Source organism: Anomaloglossus baeobatrachus, chromosome 6 (genome assembly GCF_048569485.1).
Source record: "Anomaloglossus baeobatrachus isolate aAnoBae1 chromosome 6, aAnoBae1.hap1, whole genome shotgun sequence".
NCBI classification, from domain to species: domain Eukaryota; kingdom Metazoa; phylum Chordata; class Amphibia; order Anura; family Aromobatidae; genus Anomaloglossus; species Anomaloglossus baeobatrachus.
Window position 1 is genome coordinate 139,081,103 of NC_134358.1, and position 23,206 is coordinate 139,104,308.

Below are 23,206 nucleotides of genomic sequence, written 5' to 3' on the forward strand. Positions count from 1 at the left end.
TTTTACACAATATTTCTGCAACCAATCTACTCTTCCTGGTAAAAATACACATCAAAACATCATGCAGTTTATAACATAATAACATACTGTACATGCTCTAATTCCTCTATCCCTTCTACCACCATTTTTAAGCTCCTGATTCAGGTCCCCATAGACTTATATGGGGACTGGCATCTAGCCAGATATCCGAGATCAATCTGGGCCCGAACTGTTTTTGATTTTTTTTTAAACCCAGTTGAACCCGCCTATCCCGGGTGTCTGTATGTCGGTCCATCACTATTTGCAACTGATCCTATAAGAAAAAATGGATTAGTTATAAATGCAAGTAAAATGGATGGCTAAATAGCAATCCTCTAATGGCTCCATCCTCCGTAGACTCCCATGTTAAGAAACGGAGGGAAGACATCAGTTATTTAGCAACAAACAAAAAATTGTGCTTGCACAACTTTTTTTCCAGATGGATCTCTGCATAATCCGTTCTAACAGATGATTACGGGACAGATGTAACTCAGTTGTCTGAATCTCACAATTTTTCCCTTGTTAACATTAATCAAGTCCCTACACTTAGACTGGGGTCACCAGAGTGTTGATTTTCTCATGCAAGAGAAATGAATCGATTATATCAATGACACTCCGGTCCAAGTTTCATCAGAGTGTCAGCTTACTCTCTTGTATGATATAATCATAGCACATTGTCAGGAGAAGATGGAGAACAACATTTCTCTATCTTCTCAATTCTGTGAATCTGTGGAAATCAGACTGCACTTGGATGTCATATGAGGGCAGCTCATTAACTTCAACGGTCTCATAGACTTGAATGGGGGCACACAATCCAATATGCGCAGTACAGCGCAACAGGCTGCAATTTTTTTCTTATGCCGAATTGGCGTATATGACTCTGAATTGCATTGCCTCATAGAATAACATTGGTCCAAGTGCTATCCAATAAAACATTGGATCACTCTTGTCTGATCGATCTATGTATTTGTATGAGCGAGCCTTTTATTCTGCTTTCAACAAATCTACTTCAAAAACTCACTCTTCTCCTGCTCCCCAATAAACCTCACCCATTGAAAATGCCATTGCAACTGGATAATTAATGTTAGTCAACTCATGTGTGAGCGGTTTTAATAATATGGCTGACTCATGATTTATAAAGTTATGGAATATTCCAATTACTTTGTGTTTTAGTGATTTCTATTACCTTTTTTTTAAGTGAGAACAACTTATTCATGACTATTCTCTTTCAGAGGAATGAAACAGAGATGGAGAATTTGGGTTGAAGAGGGGAATATACACTGTGATAGTTGCTGACCTGTTGGGTGGAGATTGATTCTTAAATCCAGAAACCTTTAAAAATATTACAATGTTGTTCATTTTAGTACAATCATGCAAGATAATTTCTTGTCTATTTATTTGTGAACATAGTATCATTTGGGTTATGTTTCTCGTAACAAGTTGATTTCTTCCAGTAATCTCAATTCCAGCTAATGCATTTTGTACTTCATGTTTTATGACATTGGAGTATCATAAATCCCACATAGCATTTAAAACAGTATGGTACAAGAAAAGTGGTCGTGAGTCAAATTGGACAACCAGAGATTTATAAGGGTAATCTACTTCTGCCAACAATTTAACAGCTCATACTTTATATAGATCAAAAATAACTACTGCCACCATCAGAAAAAAATGCAAGTGTACTGTATTTCTGGGTGTACCAAGGTGACTTTGGATGAGTATAGACAATGTGACAATAACTCTTAAGATCAAAAGTTCCAGGACAAGTTTGTCCCAGAATATAGCATTTCAGGAACACATAAAAGTAAAAATATGGGAACCTAAAAAAACAGGGCTTAAAAATGCCATGAGCCCCTTTGACCATGTTTAAAAAGGGAATCTGTGAGGTGATTTTCTAGAACAATACTAATGGTATCCTGAAATATTGCTTGGGCAGCCCTTTCAGGATCAGTAACTTTTATTGCTGTAGCTTCTCTGGTTTTCTTGCTGTAAACTTTGAAAAGTTCAGCATCGGTGCACTGACTTGTCAATCGTATGTAAATCCAAATTAAGTGTGCTCTGCTCCCCACTTCCATAATCCCGCTCACCTCTCGGTGCCGTCATCAGTAATAGTGAAAATCTTCACTGTCATTTACTCATTTACTGTCACTGCTGAGATGTGCGCGAATTATGGGCATGGGGAGCAGTGCATATTTAGTTTAGATTTACATACATTTAACTAGCCAGCATGCAACGGTGAATTCTCCAGAGTTTATAGCAAGATAACCGGAGAAGGTAGAGCAAAAATAGTTACTGATCCTGAAAGGGCTGCCCAAGCTGTATTTCAGGACACCATTAGCATTGTACTAGAATATCACCTGACAGATTCCCTTTAATGATTGAAAGGACTAGCAAATGATCTCACATATGGTGCTCCAACATATGCTCCTTCTAAGGAAACTATCATTAGAAGATGACTTATTGATTACATAAGGTTTTTGTATTAAATGTATTATTTAGGGGCAGGTGGAGCATTATTTTTTATACATATCACAATCTGTAATAAAAAAATTAGAAATAACAAATTCCACACTAGCCACTAAGTTTTTTCTTTTTTTACTCTAATTTACTGTTGTCCCTGGAAACAACACATGAACATAGGCTCAAACCCTGACCCAATCTTTTGTACTGAAATATCTAATGAGCTAGTGAAAATGACATTACGAAATGAGCTGTATCATCACTTGTAAGAATAGAGGAAAATGTGTTCAACTCACCTTCTCGGAAGTAAAAATGCAAAAGATGTCATGACTGATGGTCGGTAGATGGTGCATGGCAATGGATCTGGTAAGGAAAAGGAGAAAAGGAAAGTCTAGCACTAGTTTTCAAATCTGAATCCATTTTTTCATAAGATTAAAATCCAATATGATAAAAAAAGTCCGTGTAGAAATGAGTAGGTTTATGAGTCATGAGGTTACTTCTTTCAACTCACATGTTTTTTATCATATTAGATTTTAATCTTATGAAACAAAGATACATTGTACATGTAGGATCCTTTGTCATCAGCTTTCTATAGAGGTGTTACCTGTCATTGTAACCCTGCCTTTGATGGTAAGAATCCTTAATATACTCTTCCTGCAAGGACAAGGAATTAGAAATCTTAAAAAGCCCCAGTGGCTAATATGAAAAATGGAGGCTTACTAATTTTATATATGTATAGTAGTACAAAATCCTAATTCAATGGGAAATGGGTGTTTTTCTGATGATTGTTTCCTTTTGGTAACAGCGCAATTTTATATTTTTGCACTTTCATGCTTTCCTTTACTTCGTTCAAGATCCATAATGTTTGTATTTTTCCATGAACGGAGCTATATGAGGGCTTTTTTTCTGTTGGACAAGTTGTAGTTTTAAAAGACACCATTAATTTTCCCATATAATATACCGTAAAACGGGGAAAATGTCTAAGCGGGGTGAAATTGTGAAAAAATGCAATTTTGTCATGGTTTCTGGTTTTGTTTTTTTCTTTCATTCTTTTTCTAGTAAACCGCATAGCATGGTTCTCCAAGACAGTACTACGGTATTATAGGGATACCAAACTTGCATAGATTTTTGATTAAGTGGTGAAAACAATAAGATTTCATAGTTTATGTCATCATTTTTTAAGCCCCATCATTTTTTTTAAATTTTTTACTGATTTATCTGTTTTATTTGCTTGTTTTATTTGCTTGTTTTATTTGTGTGTGGCAGGCTGACAGCTTCATTACTACTAATTTGGGATGCATAGAACATGTTGATCAATTTTTATTGCATTTTTTTTAGATAGGAATGGTAACTCAAAAAAAAACCTGCATTTCTTCTATTTCCATTTTATTTTTCATTATGGATGTTACCATATGAGTTCATGGGAATTTGTCACCAAGTTTTTGCTAAATCATCTGAAAGCAACATAATGTAAGTAAAGAGATTCCAATGATATATCACTTAGTTTACTGAGTGCAGCAGTTGTGTTCAATCAGAATTCTTAGATGTAGCATGTAGCTGAGCTCAGAAAGGTAACCCCACCCACATCACAGCTTTCTGTATATTGAGAGTGAACTGCTTATCATGGTCAGACGACTTAGCACGAGGCAGCTAGTCACAGCAATGATAATTTTCTAGTGATAAAACAACAGTACACTGCATAATAAATTACACATTCCTGAAATGTGTGTTTCAGCCCCTATTTCCTGTTGTATAAAGATGACAGATTCTCATTAATCAATTTTATACATCGGAAATTTATGTAAAAGCAATGACAAATATGTAATTTTTTTTATTTCTTTATTTTAAATGAGGAAAAAAGGGATGATTTTAATTTTCATATATTTTTTATTTTTCTCACTTTTTTTAGTCCCCATAGGTACTTGATCCTGTGATCCTTCGATCGCATAAACTATATATTGTAATAACACAGAGCTTCACAAAAGTACCAAGATGGCAGCAATTGCTGGTTTTCAGCATGTCCCCAGCTGCCATCATAACCCATTGATACCACATGATCATGTAATGGGAGTCAATGAGTGCAAACACCAGCGAGTGTTAGATTTAACGTCACTGCAAAGACTAAAGGGTGCTTTACACGCTGCGACATCGCTAGCGATTGCTAGCAATGTCGCGAGCGATAGCACCCGCCCCCATCGTTGGTGCGATACGTGGAGATCGCTGCCATAGCGAACATTATCGCTATGGCAGCGTCACATGCACATACCTTGTCAGCGACGTCACTGTGACCGCCAAACAATCCCTCCTTCAAGGGGGAGGTGCGTTCGGCATCATAGCGACGTCACTGCGGCGTCACTAAGCAGCCGCCCAGTAGCAGAGGAGGGGTGGAGATGAGCGGGACGTAACATCCCGCCCACCTCCTTCCTTCCTAAGTCATTGCCGGTGGATGGAGGTAAGGAGATGTTTGTCGTCCCAGCGGTGTCACACATAGCGATGTGTGATGCCGCAGGAACGACGAACAACATCATACCTGTGGCATCAGCGATATTAAGGAAATGAACGATGTGTCAACGATCCTCATTTTTTGAATGATTTTGCGATCGTTGATCGTCGCTCTTTGGTGTCACATGCTGCGATGTCGCTACCAGCGCTGGATGTGTGTCACTAACGACGTGACCCCGACGAAATATCGGTAGCAATGTTGCAGCGTATAAAGCACCCTTTAGGTATCAAACACAGCGATGTGTCCTGCCCAGCAGGACATCACCTTTGAAGAAAATAATCCGGACCCTTCAGCAATGACTAGCAATCTCACAGCAGGGGCCTGATCGCTGGTAGGTGTCACACTTAACGAGATTGCTGCTGCGTCACAGAAACGGTGACGCAACAATGATCTCGTTAGCGATCTCATTAGCGATCTCGTTAGCGATCTCGTTGTGTGTGACAGGGGGCTTTACAGTAGTGACCAGTGCTAAGCTCTGACCTCTACTGTTAACCACAGATAGCAATATAGGTGACATTTACCATGTGTGGAGAAAGCTTAGCTCCTGAGCCCTCTACACATGTGATCAACCTTGCAATGACATACCTTTACTATGTCACTATTTCACTATTTAAAGGGAACCTAATTTATAAGACTATGTAGCCCTTTAAATTGTAAGCCATTAATCTAATTTTGACCCCTAAAGTGCTGTTTAAGCAGCTTGAAATCACATTTTGAAGTTCAGTATATATCAGTCTAGAAGTGAAGTGTGACGTAATGATGCACTTGCGGTTATTCAGCCGCATGCTATATTCTTTGATTAGCACCACCGGTTGATGGCCATGTTTCACAGCAAATATCCTATTAATTAACCAAAGGAGGGTAATACTAATTAGCAAAAACCTCCTGAGCCTGAGAAACTGATAGAGAAACATCAAACCCCCATGCACTTATAAACATAAGCATACAAAACTTATTTCTTGCTTTGTGACCTTAAAGGTATTAATGATCTTACCTTTTAAAGGACTTGCTTTATAGTTGTTAATGCTGAAAGGGATATATTACCACACTTCAGATTTTCTAAAAGAAAATAATCCACTACCTGAAAATCCACCCATGACATACTGTAACATCTAAGAAGCTGATAATCTAGTCCTGCAATAAGAGCATAATCACCTCTCAATTTATAATGCCTTCCTTATGGGAAGAAGACTGGACCTTGATTTAATGGTTATCAATTGCATAGAATAGACTAGTTAAACAAGAGCAACAAATCCGCTTGGACTGTTAATTTGATGGTTTTAGCAAGTAACACCAAAAAGGTTTTCAAAATTGAGGGATTTGAGGCCCAGAATTTAAAACATATTAGGTCAGGTTGGCAATAATGTACATATGTACTTTACATTTTTATCCAGTTGCTTCAGTAAAGAGAATAGTGTATTTATTGAGGTATATAAGACCTGGAATTAAACGCTACACAAATGTTATCCTATGTTCATATTATCACTTAAAAAAATTGTTCTCTAGCCGCCTGGAGTCCCTTAAACTACATTCTAAGCCAAACACCACAGTTGATTAATACTAATTCGATAGTTAAAACTGTCCAACTCTAACATTCCTATAAGTGTAAAGTATTTCGGTTTTGCACTAGTAACAATTTAGCAAGTTATGTAACTATGGGACCAACTCGTTAAAGCATGTACATCAGAAAACTGGCGTAAAAATAAAAATTGCTATGTAAAATAGGGAGTTGTACAAAAATGTTGTGTTTGTTGACTTTTTTTTACACAGTTTAATTCAACTGTATCAAAATGGGTCGACCTGGAGCAGAGCCTTAGATGGGGATGTGGCCACATCCACCCGTCAGAGTCATCAAAAATGCCAGCGCTTTGTATGCAGGAAATGCTACTCCATTGCTTGACTTGAGCAGCATTTCCAGCACAGTCCACAGAGGCACATGCCATTTAGTAGAGGCGCCAAATACATTAAGTGGCATGAGCCGCATAATGAATTTGGCTCCTTCTATTTCAGCAAGACTAGCATAACGCAATTGTTAAGCGGGCTTTACACGCTACGATATCGTTAATGAATTATCGTCTGGGTCACATTGTTTGTGACACACATCCGGTGTCATTAACGATATCATAGTGTGTAACAGTTATGTGCGACCTAAAACGATCGCAAAAGCAGCATAAATTGTTTGCGGTGGAGAGGGCGTCCTAAAACAAAAAATCGTTTACCTCTCATTAGATGTTGTTCCTTGTTCCTGCGGCAGCACACATCGCTATGTGTGATACCGCAGGAGCGAGGAACATCTCATTACCTGCCTCCACTGGCTATGCGGAAGGAAGGAGGTGGGCGGGATGTTTACGTCCTGCTCATCTCCGCCCCTCCGCTTCTATTGGATGGCTGCCGTTGCAGGACAGGTAAGTCCGTGTGACGGGGGTAAGCGAAGTTTTGCGCGACGGGCAGCGATTTGGCCGTGTCGCACAACCGACAGGGGCGGGTACGATCACTTGCCATCTCGCTAGTGAGATCTCAGCGTGTAAAGCCCGCTTTAGAGTTGGCCTCTAAATCTTTCAACTCTGTCTAATGCAGCCCTTGCATTTTACATATTTCTCTGTACTTGCTGGAAACTTTGAGCCTTATTAGAATTCCTAGCACGAATGTAAAGAATTGTTTGAGAAATAAGACTTCAGAGCACATTGACATAATGCTTAATGTAATGGTGTATGGTACAGTATATAGCAACAAATATAAAATTAATATTTCACAGATGATCGCAACTGTACCATAATATCTTTCCCAACGTATGGCACTGCAAATGTATTAAAATAATCCTCCTAACCTAAAATATTTGCAGTCACAATCACAACTCATTGGAGAGGAATCTTTAACCTGTGATGGAAAAATGAAAGCCTCTATAATCCGCAACAAGGGGAAATGATAAGCTTAGGTTTCTTTGCTGGTCTATACTTTCCTACCTTAGCAGCAACTGGTAAATCATTCTATGTGTAGAAGAGACAAAAATACTTAATTGGCACCTTTCTTGAGACACAATCAATTCTAAGAACTTCCAAAAAAGACAAAGATCCTCGCTTTGTAGAAAAAGATCTTATGTTATGATGATTGGACTATATTAAGCATTGTAGATCTATGCCAATATAACAAAGTTAGTTAGTACAGTTTCAAAAAGGCAGACGTCTGTTACGGTCAATGAAAGACAGGGTAGAATAGGGAAGAAATAGTGATAAATTATAGAACTTTTTTTTTCACTTATTTATCCAGAAAAAGAAAAAAATCTATAGGGTATGGGACAATTTGCCCCTAAATGGGTTGTCCACTACTCAGACAACCCCTTCTCAATTACTATACCCCCCACATAAAATAAAAACAGGCTGTACTCACCTTCAGTGCCGATGTAAACATTGACTCATGGGGCTTGAGTAATATTTTTGACATGGTCAATAATGGTTACTTCACTCTCACTTAAATCCGACCAAATTTATCCCTAGCAAAAGTCGGAGAGTAAGTGCAGTTCTGACTTACTCCATATCTTAGTTTCATCCAATGAAAGTGAGAGTTAAGTGCAACTGCTGCATAGCTCATTTTGTACAATAACGCTATGAGATCCTTGGTGACATAGTACTAGCATCACTGGAATGGTGACATCACCAACGGTTACAGGCTGATTTTATTTTACAATGACAAGCAAAAGGGTAACAATGTTTTGAAGATTTGCCTTTCAGTCTCTATATCTCACCATTCACTACATCTTTGAGCATGAGACTACCTTTATTTTATAGATAATAATCTTGGTTATCTCTTATATAAATTTGAACATCAACTATTTAGCATATGATTAGTTATACAGATTCTTGCTATGTCACTGACTTTTTACTGTTTTGCTTCTGGTGATTGAAAAATCTTTTTCTTCTTTTATACTACAAATTACAACCTGCTCTCACATTTCCTAATAGCTCAGGGTTTTATTAGGTTGATTTCCAAGTGAAAGGTCACTGGATTGTATCGAGGAGCAGACAGGAAGAAGATTTCTCAAGAAAAGAGAAATGACTCACCTATGGGGCCTCAGGGCTACTCGTCACTGGGCCAGTGGTATTTGGGGGTTGCTGTGAATTGCCTGACCCGGCTCCATGGCCGCATTGGTGTCAATTAAAGGTGCAAGGTGACCAGTATAGGGGATGATGGGGGTTTGCTTTTCAGTGCCATCCATGGTATGCGGCCAATGATCAGCCACCGCTGCGAGATGTTGCTCTCCTCTGTAGCAGATGATAACGCAACTCAGATGGTCTTGCTCCCAACAGGCAGAGCTAGGCCCCCAGGGAGGACGATGGTGGGGGGTAACGGCTATTGGCGCTGGCAATGGCGGAATGAGACCAGGATTGCAGACAAAGTTCTTTTACTCACTGTCGTCACTTGGCGTGCCAGTTTCCGCCGTGATGGGCCCCAGCTGATCCCAGATGATTCGGAGGGCACAACTGGTGTTTTGAAGCTGTGAGACCTTCCTTCCTTGGTCTCTGTAGTGTGGATCCCCGTGGCGTAAAGCTACTTAGGGACCCCAGTGTCCTTGGGTTTAGTTTCCGTCCCATCTGCAGGCAGTGCAAATCAAATGTGGGGCCAACTGTGGTCTTGACTCCTGACTCTATATGCTGCTGTGCCCTGGGACCTTTGTGGTGGGCAATGGGACATAAAATCCCCCTTCACTGCAGATTCTGATGGTGCAACATGTAGTGTACACCACCCTAGGGCTCTGCACCCTGACTGTGCCAGTCCTGAAGGGGCTCTTAGGCTCACCTCTCGACTACCGTATTGCTCCTCTGTCTCTCCAGCTCACCCGGTAAACTCCTGCTTCTTCCAGTCTGTCCGGCCCTAACTAAGGAAGCTCTGAAGCACTCTCTTCAGTGGCCATGTATCTGCGAGTCCCTGGATGTTATGGTACTCTTGTCCTTCCCTCTTCAAGGAGGCGTTAAAGCACTCTCCTCAGCTGTTTTTTTCTCAGGAAGCTCCCAAGCACTCTCCTCAGCGACCGTCTTGTTCCAGTTCCCAGACTGTTCTGAGATAATAGTCTGTGTGTTCTCTAACTTCCCTCATGCTGCCCCCACCTTCCTGATGACTCACTAGTGCTGGGGAAGATCCGTTGCTATGATGACCACCTCTAGTCCGGTTCCAGTGGGAAAGCACCTAAGCTGTGTGTTGTGTAAGGGATGAACACCAGTGGTTAACCTCTTCCTTACCCATGATGAGTACAGCACCTTAAGTCAGATGCAATACCCTGTGGCGACTGAAGCCTCAGGGGCGCCACAGAAACAGCATCATCCAGCTCACCGATAGTGGCCTCTCAGCCTAGAATATTGTCAAATTGCATCATATGACAATGACAGTTGTAACAATACAAAATGAAGCCTGTCCATCTATTCAAAAGCCAAGAGGTGGATGTTCAGGCAAAATATCAGGGTCAACAATTTGGCTCCTCACAAGGTCTATCAGTTTAGGAACAACAAACATGACAGTGTAGGTAACTCATGTGCTTCATAATAGTGAGATCACAGACATCCGTGCAGGCACAGCGCAACGCACTTTACACAAGTCTGGAATGGTGGCTCAAAAAGGTGACGAAGCCTAAACTTCAATATCACCATAAGAAGCATTGGCTTGAGTTTACAAAGAAATACAAAAAGTGGACAGTAGACATTTGGAAATGAGTGATTTGGAGCAATAAGACGACAGTCAATAGACTAGGCTCTGATGTGTGCAAAAGGGTCGGGAAGAAACAAGGGAAAAGGGGGCTAACAGATCAAAAAATTGAAGGAACTGTCAAGTTCAGTGGACAAAGCATGATGATATGAGGTTGTTTCCAAGCCAAAGGCATTGGAAACTTTACCAGTATTGATGGTGGTCTCATTGTTGAGCTATATATGAGAATCCTATAAGATGAGTTGCTTCGTACACTCGAGTGATTACACTATGATAGCTTAGGACGTACCAGTACGGACCGCGGTCATTAAGGGGTTAAGAGAAATAAACACTTGAAATAGATCACTCTGTGTGTAATGACTCTATATAATAGACGTGTTTCCCTGTTTGTATCGAATTACTGAAAAAAATTAACTTTTTCATGATATTCTAATTTATTGAGATGCACTTATATGTTTCTCAAATTCCAAATTTTCGCAGATCTAATCATTACACCGTGTGTAGAATTATTAGGCAAATGAGTATTTTGATCACATGATACTTTTTATACATGTTGTCCTACTCCAAACTGTATAGGCTTGAGAGCCAGCTACCAATTAAGTAAATCAGGTGATGTGTATCGCTGTAATTAGGAGGGGTGTGGTGTAATGAAATCAACACGCTATATAAGGTGTGCTTAATTATTAGGCAACTTCCTTTCCTTTGGCAAAATGGGTCAGAAGAGAGATTTGACGGGCTCTGAAAAGTCCAAAAGTGTGAGATGTCTTGCAGAGGGATGCAGCAGTCTTGAAATTACCAAACGTTTGAAGTGTGATCACTGAACAATCAAGCATTTCATGGCAAATAGCTAACAGGGTCGCAAGAAGCATGTTGGGCAAAAAAGGCGCAAAATAACTGCCCATGAATTGAGGAAAATCAAGTGTGAAGCTGCCAAGATTCTATTTGCCACCAGGTAAGCCCTATTTCAGAGCTGCAACGTTACTGGAGTATCAAAAAGCACAAGGTGTGCCATACTCAGGGACATAGCCAAGGTAAGGGAGGCTGAAAAACGACCACCTTTGAACAAAAAACATAAGATAAAACGTCAAGACTGGGCCAAGAAATATTTTAAGACTGATTTTTCAAAGGTTTTATGGACTCATAAAATTAGAGTGACTCTTGATGGGCCAGATGGATGGGCCAGAGGCTGGATCAGTAAAGGACAGAGAGCTTCACTCTGACACAGACGCTAGCAAGGTGGAAGTGGGGTACTGGTATGGGCTGGTATCATCAAAGATGAATGTCTGGGTTCTTTTTGGGTTGAGGATGTAGTGAAGCTCAACTCCCAGACCTACTGCCAGTTTCTGGAAGACAACTTCTTCAAGCAGTGGTACAGGAAGAAGTTGGTATTGTTCATGAAAAACATGATTTTCTTGCAGGACAATGCTCCTTCACATGCATAGCTACATAGTTACTTAGGTTGAAAAAAGACCTAGGTCCATCTAGTTCAACCTTCCTCCACCAGTTCTACATTTGGTCACTAAGTCATTTATAACCAACAATGTTGTGTGTACTGAGGAAATCATCCAGCCCTTTTTTAAAAGCTGTTATAGTTATAGCTGTTATAGTATCTGCCATCTTGTGGTAGGGCATTCCACAGTCTGACTGCTCTAACTGTAAAGAACCCTTTCTTATTTAGCTGTCGGAATCGCTTTTCTTCCACTTGCAGTGTATGCCCCCTGGTCCTTAGTATTGTCTTTGGAAGAAATAAGTCATGTACCAGTCCTTTATATTGATCACACATGTATTTATACAAATAAAGGAGATCTCCTCTGAGACGTCTTTTTTCTAAGCTAAACATATATAACTTTTCCAACATCTCATCATATGGGAGGCCTTCCATTCCTTGTAGTAGTCTAGTTTCCCACCTTTGAACTGACTCTAACTTCTTAATGTCCTTTTTAAAATGTGGAGCCCAAAAATGGATCCCATATTCCAGATGTGGCCTTACAAGTGATTTATAGAGGGATAACAATACGTTGGGATCACGGGATCTAATCTCTCTTTTTATACACCCTAAATTTTGTTTGCTTTAGAAGCTGCTGCTTGATATTGAGTCCTGCTGCTCAGCTTATTTGTAATGAGAATACCAAAGTCCTTCTCCTGTTCTGTAGTCCCGAGTTTACTTCCATTTAATGTATATGCAGTTATAGGATTACTCCATCCTAGGTGCATTACTTTACATTTATCAACATTAAATCTCATTTGCCAAGTATCTGCCCATTCTGACATCTTATCCAGATCTTTTTGTAATGTACTATCAAGGTCAGTTTTTAATATCCTACATAGTTTAGTGTCATCAGCAAAGACGGACACTTTACTCTCAATCCCATCCACAAGGTCATTAATAAAGAGATTAAAAATAATCGGTCCTAGCACAGATCCCTGCGGCACCCCACTGCTGACTATGGCCCATTTAGAGAATGTTCCATTTATGACTACTCTTTGTTTCCTATCTTTTAGCCAATTCCTTACCCAGTTGCGTATAGTTTCCCCTAGTCCTTGTTTCTGGAGCTTTAGTATAAGGCTATTATGTGGTACAGTATCAAATGCCTTTGCAATGTTCAAATAAATCACATCAGCTACATTACCAATATCCAGGTTTGCACTTATCCCCTCATAGAACCCCAACAGGTTGGTTAGACACGACTTATCTTTCATTAATCCATGCTGTCTGTTAATTATTATATTATTTTCTGCAATATATTTTTGCCTGTCATCCCTTAAAATGCCCTCAAAAACTTTGCATACTACTGATGTTAGGCTTACTGGACGGTAGTTGCCTGGATCTACCCTCTTACCTTTCTTAAATATTGGTACCACATCAGCAATCCTCCAACCCTGAGGCACCAACCCTGTTACAAGCGAGTCTAAAAAGATGAGATACAGCGGTCTGTCGATTACGGAGCTCAATTCCCTCAATATTCGTGGATGAATGCCATCTGGCCCTGGGGATTTGTCAATGTTTAATTTACTCAGACGTAGGCATACTTCTTGTTTTAAATTAATTATTTCTGGTGGTGAACTTTGATTTTTCACTTGTTGAGTGATCCCTGGTACAGTCAGTTCCTTGGTGAACACAGATGAGAAATGCCTATTTAATATCTCAGTCTTTTGTTTGTCCTCTATAACTAACTTGTTATTATATTTTAAGGGGCCAATTAATTAATGTATTAATTAATGTATTTATAAAAGATTTTGGGATTCATTTTAATGTCATTGACGATTTTTGTTTCAGTATCTAATTTTGCTTGCATGATTTCTTTTTTACATTTCTGATTGATATCTTTACACTTCTGAAATTCTATTTCTGTATTCTTTCTCAGCCTTTAAGATTTTAAACGCCCTTTGTTTTTGTTTTATTATACTTTGTACAGTCTTATTTATCCATAGTGGTTTCTTTTTATTCCTGGACATTTTATTACCAGAGGGCATAAGTTTTTTACAGGACTCTAGTAGTATATCCTTAAACTTACCCCATTTATGTTCGGTATCCCCAGTTACCATGACTTTGTGCCAATCTACACAGTTAAGCTCTTCCCTTAATTTGTTGAAATCAGCTTTCCTAAAATTCCAGGTTTTAACATTTCCCCTTTGAAATGTTCTATTGAATATTACTTTGAAGCTTACCATATTATGATCGCTGGTGCCCAAGTGCTCCCGGACCTGTAGATCTGAAATTGTATCCGGTCTATTTGATAGGACCAGATCTAGCAAATTATCTCCCCTCGTCGCTTCATCTACCATCTGAGAGACGAAATTATCTTGAATGGTAGATAAGAACTTACAGCTTTTAGCACAACCAGAAGATTTTATGTCCCACTGTATGTCTGGATAGTTGAGATCACCCATCATAAGAACCCGATTTACTATTATTAGCTGCCTTTTCAATTTGTTCCAGCATTTAACCCTCTATTTGTTCAGGTATGTTAGGAGGCTCTTCACCTTCCCCCATGATGAAGCGGCAAGCGACGTTCTTTTAAGCTGCGAAACGTACGTCGGGCCTCCTCCTACCACCGGACTCAGGTATAATGTGTTCCTCTACCAGGGCTTAAATTATTAAGCCCCCTTTCCGCTATATGGGTTTATTTGATTTGGCTTTAGGAATTTGCCTGCACTCTAATCTAGGTTAATATCTATACCCTGATCTCTGCTACAGTGTTTTTATGAATACCGCTGAATTTCGGCACCCCCCTCTTTTACTTATCTAATGGTTTTTTGTTTGACTCATAATACTTGTTGATGGGGCTGCACGATCTATATGTATTTCCTTAATTTAATTTATTAACACTACTGTAGCTGTTTTCCATTTGTACAGGCTCTTTTCTCCTGGTTTTTCTTATGCATTTACCTTGCCACAATTATTAAAAACCCTTTTGCTTACCGGCCAGTGATTTGGATTTCTTATCTCTGCTAGGGATTTTCTCAGGTTTATTTGTTACACTCATTTACTATATAACCTGGGATTTGTACCGTTTTTTGGTGAATTTTCTTTTCCTCTTTGTCTGCATCTGGCCAATGCAGACTCGGGGTTAAGTCTTTTCCCTATTATGGTCATAATGCCCACTTCTCTTAATCAAGTATTAAAGTTTTCTTCTGCTTACATGCCGGTGATTTAGAGACATGCATCTCTATCAGAGATATACCTTTTTACCCATCCTGATGCTTATATGCTATTGATTTAGGCTATATTATTATAATCTATTTGTGAACACTGTCAATCTCCTGTTGTCCGCACCAGGCCATTGTTCTGTTTTTTACCATCTGCCTCCCCCCTCCTCCCTCAATTGTGTATTATCAATGGGATTTTTTGCACTTGCACTTTGATATTTCTATAAAATAAAACTTATGAATTGATTTCAGCAATTTTGCTCGTTTTCTCCTCTTTGTTTGAAATGTTAGGAGGCTTATAGCAAACTCCAATTACATTTTTTACATTATTAACCTCCCCATGTACATTTACCCATACTGACTCTACATTGTTGTAGTTCCCCCCAATGTCATCATTCAACACAGGTTTTAGGTTAGACTTGATATATATGCACACCTCACCACCTTTTTTCTCTTTCCTGTCCTTCCTAAATGTAGTATAACCCTGAATGTTTGTCACCCAGTCATGGCTTTCATCCAGCCAGATTTCCGTAATACCCACCACATCATAATCCATGGTTGACATAAGAGTCTTCAATTTATTATTTTGTTTGCAAGACTTCTTGCATTTGACAGTAGACATTTATTACTATTAACACCTTTATTACTCCTAGCCTCCCTACGTTCCTTGCATGTCCCTTCCCCCCAATCCTTCATTGACCCCTACCGTCTCATTGTCTCTATCTGCTCTATCTATCCCTTTATTTGCGCCACTACCCACCCTCCCCCCAGATACTAGTTTAAAAGCTCCTCCATCCATCTGACCATTTTCTCCCCCAGCACAGCTGCACACTCCCCATTGAGGTGCAGCCAGTCCCTACCGTAGAGCCTGTAACCGACTGAGAAGTCGGCCCAGTTCTCCATGAACCCGAACCCTTCCTTCTTGCACCAATTTCTAAGCCACGTATTTTTCTCCCTAAGCTCCCACTGTCTCTTTAGTGACACTCGTGGCACCGGTAGTATTTCTGAAAACACCACCTTGGAGGTCCTGGACTTCAGCTTCTCTCCTACTCACCTGTAATCATTTTTAAGGACCTTCCACCTGCCTCTAACTTTGTCATTAGTACCAATGTGCACCATGACTGCTGGGTTTTCCCAAGCCCCATCCAGCAATCTGTCTATCCGATCCACAATATGCCAAATCCGAGCACCCGGCAGAAAACACACTGTTCGACATTCACGGTCTTGGCGACAGATGACGCTGTCTGTCCGCCTAAGTATAGAGTCTCCTACCACCAACATTTGTCTGGGCTTTGCTGCACTCCTATTTCCCTCCTTCCTACAGCAGTCGTTTTCCTAGTTGCTAGGAGAAACGTCCTGCTGTAGTGAGCCTAGTCTTGGCCCTTCATTCCTAATATCAGCCAAACAGGCATATTTACTAGGTCGTGCCAGATCAGGACTAGGCTCACTGACACTTTTCCCCTACCTCTTCTTTTAACTGTTACCCAGCTACCTACCTCTGGGTCCTGATCTTCCCCACCTCCACCCTGCTCGATATCACTGGCCCCAGCCAGAGAAAGCTCAGTGAGCTCTAAACTCCTCTCCAGGTTTGCAATGCCTCTGAGTGTACATCCAACATGTATCCAACTACTCCACAGCGTGGCTGGCCAGTAAAGGTCTAAAAGATGAAAAAATAATGACATGGCCCCCTTGTTCACCTGATCTGAACCCCATAGAGAACCTGTGGTCCCTCATAAAATGTGAGATCTACAGGGAGAGAAAACAGTACACCTCTCGAAACAGTGTCTGGGAGGCTGTGGTGGTCACTAATTTTTTGGGGTTTTGTTTTTGCATCTCAGAAATGTTTATTTCTAAATTTTGTGCAGTTATATTTGTTTACCTAGTGAAAATAAACAAGTGAGATGAAAATATATTTGTTTTTTCTTAAGTTGCCTAATAATTCTGCACAGTAATAGTTACCTGCACAAACAGATATCCTCCTAAGATAGCCAAATATAACAAAAAACCACTCCAGCTTCCAAAAATATTAAGCTTTGATATTTATGAGTCTTTTGGGTTGATTGAGAACATAGTTGTTGATAATAAAAAAAAAATCCTCTAAAATACAACTTGCCTAATAATTCTGCACATGGTATAGTGTGTTTCCCTACGATAAATTTTCACATATTGCCTGTCCATTTTAGGGTTACATTGGTAAATCCATTACTTCAACTGAGCTATGGAAAAGGATAAAAGGAAAAAGTATAGGTACAACCACAATACATGAAGAACCAATGTACCCTAAAAGAGCAAATTTTCCCTCCTGTTAGCAAATGTCAATCAACTGGATTAACATTCAGAATAGGAATTTTATGCATGTACATAATTATTTGGTATTTTCTTCTAACAAAACATGCAAGCTTTTTTTTTTTTTTTTTTTTTAAAACCATTGACAGATTCTGCTATAACCAGCTCCTGCAGTATCTATTCCACAAATTAAAAAAAATAATCCTTCTTGCCTAGTGAAAGTGAACCTTTTATTCTCTAAATGAAGAGACTTCCCTCTTATTTTTTTAGGAGGTTTGTATGTACATGTAAAAGTATATCATGTTCCCACTTATTCAACTCTTGCATCATATATAAGATCTTCCATGTCCTTAATTGGCATTTTGGCTCTCCTTTGTAATCTCTTGGACTCCAGAGTTTCCTTTCCATCATCACATGATCAGAATTAAACTCTATATTGCAGTGGTTGTCGCACTAATGCTTTGTAAGGCTATGTGCGCACGTTGCGATTTTTTTCCGCGGAAACGCTGCGTTTTGAACTGCAGCTTAACTGCATGTGTTCAGCTTCCCCAGCAAAGTCTATGAGAAAGCCAAAAAATCAATGCACACAGTGCGTTTGTAAACGCAGCGTTTTGGATGCCCAAAATCGCTGCGGAATAAAAAGTATGTCACTTCTTTTGTGCTTTGTAGCTGCATTCTCCACCCATTGAAATCAATGATGTGGGTCAGAAGAACACAACCAAAATTCACTTGGACTGCATTTTTGTTGCGTTCTGCATGCTTTTTTGACAAGCAAAACGCAGGTCTTTTCAGTCTCTGTCAATGTCGGTCAATTTCTGTCTGTGGATGTCGGTGAATCTCCCTCTGTCTGTCGGTCGGTCTCTTTCTCTGTCAGTGGGTCGCTCTGTCTGTCTCTCTCTCTGTCAGTCGGTCTCTCTGTCTGTCCCTCTCTCTGTCCGTCGGTCAGTCTCACCCCCCTCTCTCATAGGTGCTGTGATGGGAGAGAAAAAGGCGCAATAGGGTCTTACCCGGTTTACAGGGCGAAAGGTAAGAGTAATGCACTCACCTGGTAGGGTTGTGCCAGTCTTAACCCAATTGCAGACGTGGATGAGCGCTTAGGTGGTTCAGCAGCGGCCCCGTCACAGAGCAAAATTTTCAACGTAAAAAAACTGGGGGAAAACGGGTTTTATGCCGCGCTAGGAAACCACGAGCATGAATATAACAAATTTTTCTTTTATTTAGGTAATTCCAACGCATTTCGGAGACTCATCTGCCTCCTTCCTCAGGGAAAAAAATCTACTAGATAGTAGCTTTTTTTCCCTAAGGAAGGAGGCAGATGAGTCTCCGAAACGCGTTGGAATTACCTAAATAAAAGAACAATTTGTTATATTCATGCTCGGGGTTTCCTAGCGCGGCATAAAATCCTTTTTTCCTCAGTTTTTTTACGTTGAAAATTCCCCTCTCATACTCAATGATCCCCAATCACCGGCGTGGCGCTGCAAGGCGTTCACACTGCTCCGGCGGCTTTTCCTCTTTTGAAAATGCCGGCCACTCACTATTCAATCTCGTATTCCCTGCTTTCCCCACCCACTGGCGCCTATGATTGGTTACAGTCAGACACGCCCCCACGCTGAGTGACAGCTGTCTCACTGCAACCAATCACAGCCGCCAGTGGGTGGGTCTATATCGTGCAGTAAAATAAATAAATAAACAAAAAAGACGTGCGGTCCCCCCCAATTTTGATACCAGCCAAGATAAAGCCACACAGCTGAATGCTGTTATTCTCAGGATGGGGAGCGCCACGTTATGGGGAGCCCCCCAGCCTAACAATATCAGCCGGGAGCCGCCTGGAATTCCAGCATCCATTAGATGCGACAGTCCCGGGACTTTACCCGGCTCATCCCGAATTGCCCTGGTGCGGTGGCAATCAGGGTAATAAGGGGTTAATGGCAGCAGCCCATAGCTGCCACTAAGTCCTAGGTTAATCATGACTGGCGTCTCCCCGAGATACCTTCCATAATTAACCTGTAAGTGAAAGTAAATAAACACATACACCCGAAAAAATCCTTTATTTGGAATAAAAGACAAAAAAAACACCCTCTTTCACCACTTTATTAAAATCCCCAAAAAGCTCTGCTACATGAAGCTGACAGGAGCGGCAGTAGAACACCGCCACCCCTGTGAGCTCCATGCAGCAACTGAAGTGAATCGCGCTGTCAGCGGGGACGTCACTGAGGTAATGCCGGTGTGTGCGGTGATGATGAGGGCTGTAGTGTCCTAATGTGTGCGGTTATGTAGGCGGTAATGTCGGGATGTGTGCTGGGATGTAGGCGGTAATGTCAGGATGTGTGCGGGGATGTCGGCGATAATGTCGGGATGTAGGCGGTAATGTCAGGATGTGTACGGGGATGTCGGCAGTAATGTCGGGATGTAGGCGGTAATGCCGGGATGTGTGCGGTGATGTTTGCGGTAATGTCGGGATGTGTGTGGGGATGTAGGCGGTAATGTTGGGATGTGTGCGGTGATGTTGGCGGTAATGTCGGGGTGTGTGCGGTGATGTAGGCAGTAATGTCGGGATGTAGGCGGTAATGTCGGGATGTGTGCGGTGATGTTGGCGGTAATGTCGGGGTGTGTGCGGTGATGTTGCCGGTAATGTCGGGATGTAGGCGGTAATTCCGGGATGTGTGCGGTGATGTCTGCGGTAATGTCGGGATGTGTGCGGGGATGTAGGCAGTAATGTCGGGATGTAGGCGGTAATGTCGGGATGTGTGCGGTGATGTTGGCGGTAATGTCGGGGTGTGTGCGGTGATGTTGGCGGTAATGTCGGGATGTGTGCGGTGATGTCGGCGGTAATGTCGGGATGTGTGCGGGGATGTCGGCGGTAATGTCGGGATGTGTGCGGTGATGTAGGTGGTAATGTCGGGTTGTGTGCAGTGATGTAGGCGGTAATGTCGGGATGTGTGCGGTGATGTAGGCGGTAATGTCGGGGTGTGTGCTGTGATGTCAGCGTTAATGTCGGGATGTGTGCGGTGAAGATGATAATCAGGACGCCACACACAGACAGAGCTGCGGTATGACAATGAAGTCGGGTGCAGTTCACCAGAGTTCATTCTCATGGCACGACTCTGTCTGTGTCGGCTATCAGCCAGCATGTAGCAGAGCTGAATTGCTGGGGGAACGCACTGTCAAAAATGCATCCAAAATGCATGCGTTGTGGATGCATTTTATTTTATAAACGCAGTGTCCAGTCTGAAAGAGGGTGCGTTCTTTTCCGCACTACAGAGAACGCAATGTGCGCACATAGCCTAAGGGCGGCTTTGCACACTACGACATCGCAGGTGCGATGTCGGTGGGGTCAAATCGAAAGTGACGCACTTCCGGCGTCACTTGCGATGTCGTAGTGTGTAAATCCTAGATGATACGATGAACGAGCGCAAAAGTGTCGTTATCGTATCATCGTTGCAGCCTCCGACATTTCCATAATGCCGGTGCAGAGACAGGTACGATGTTGTTCCTCGCTCCTGCGGCAGCACACATCGCTGTGTATGAAGCCGCAGCAGCGAGGAACATCACCTTACCTGCCTCCCGGCTGCAATGAGAAGGAAGGAGGTGGGCGGGATGTTTACATCCTGCTCATCTCTGCCCCTCCGCCGCTATTGGCTGCCTGCCGTTTGACGTCGCTATGACGCCGCACGACCTGCCCCCTTAGGAAGGAGGCGGGTCGCCGGCCAGAGCGACGGTCACAGGGCAGGTGAGTGCATGTGAAGCTGGCGTAGCGATAATTTTCGCTACGCCAGCTATCACAAGATATCGTACCTGCGACGGGGGCGGGGACTATCGCGTGCGACATCGCAGCATCGGCTTGCGATGTCGCAACGTGCAAAGTCCGCCTAAGGCTTTAGTATTACAGGCCTGTCGCATGAGTCCATACCTCTTTAATACATGACTGTGTCCTGTTGGCTTTAGAAGCCCAGTACACCCAGATCCTTCTCTACAAGTGACTCTCCTAGTTAATAAACTACAACAGTTATTGGCAAGACAAAAACATTTTTGGTAGGTAAGGGAGTTTATTTCATGTATATTTTTTTTTCCTTTCTTACATTTAGTTTTCTTTTTTATATACTGTCGTTTAACACTAGAACTACCGGAGGAGTCATTTTGGCCCTTTTGCTATTTCTTTTTCCTATAATTTCTAAAATTTTAACAAATGAGTTCTGAGTTTTTGTGACTTTTATTTATTCATGGTAGTGTATATTTTAGGATACAAAAATGAATTGTAACTTTTTCAGGGGCCCGGATTTTACCATTCATACCTATAAGTACTGAAGGGGTCAATTTGACCCCATACATAAAAGTAGTAGTAGGCAAGTCACCTAATGTTACAGAGTACAGATAATCACAGTGCTTCTCCCTAGTTGTAGAATGTAATTGTATCTTTGCATATCAGGGATGATTCAGCATTTTGTTTTGTCTAAACTTGTCTGAACATGTTTGATCCATGTCTCTTGTAGCGATTTTTGTCTGCACTTCAGTAGCAAACATTACAGTTGAAGCTAGAACTCTGCATGTTTGTACAGTATTGTTTTATTACATCTGCGATCTTACAAGTCCCTTTTTGCGACTTATATTTGAAGCATGAGTAAGCAGAGGGGTCTGACAAGTGATGACATTTTGAAATATCTTCAGAATTTATCTGAAAATAAGTCAGAAGAAGAAAATCAGGAACAATTAGACTCAGAGTCTGATGAAGAATATTTTCCTCATGCACTGGGAATGTGGAAGAAAGTACTATTAGTGCTAACTGTTGGACACCGCATGCTATGACCATGTAAAAGGAAAATGCGTTTAAACTGCTGTACTTGATCTTAACACTGTTCCTACTAAGTTAAAATAAATGTTCTTTAATTTGTTAGCAACAAAAAAAGTTATTTTTACTCCAGAGACAGTACTTTTGAATGGGGGTCAAAATGACCCCTAATGATAGTTATAGGTATTATGAAACATGCAGTAGTTCTAGTGTTAAAGGTTAGAAAATAGCTTCAAGAACCTTTACTTTTTCCTCTGTAGTCTTCCACTGTGAAATGGGAAATCTGACCCCTTTTGGTATGTTCACACAGGGCTTTTTTTGGTAAGGTTTTTGCTGCATTTTTTAGCTGCAGATTTGCCTTGGTTTTATGCAAATACATGCTAGTAAAAGGCTGCTTTTTACAGTACCAGCAAAGTCTATGAGATTTCGGAGATCTCATGCACACTCACACAAACACTTGCAGATTTTTTCCTGACTGTTTTATCAAATACCTGCATTTTTCGTGCAGAATTCAAAGAATGAACATGTCAATTCTTTGCAGCAACTTTGCAACATTTTTTCATTAATACAACTCATTTTGTAGGAAAAAACGCACCAAAGACGCATAAAAAATGCCACTAAAAAAATGCACCAAAAACGCAGATGACTCAAATTATATTTCCTGTCACAAGATAGGTTTTGGTCAGGAAAACAACTTACCAAAAAAGCCCTGTGTGAAGATAGCCTTAAGGCTACTTTACACACTGCGATATCGGTCCCGATATCTCTAGTGTGGGTACCCGCCCCCATCTGTTGCGCGACACGGGCAT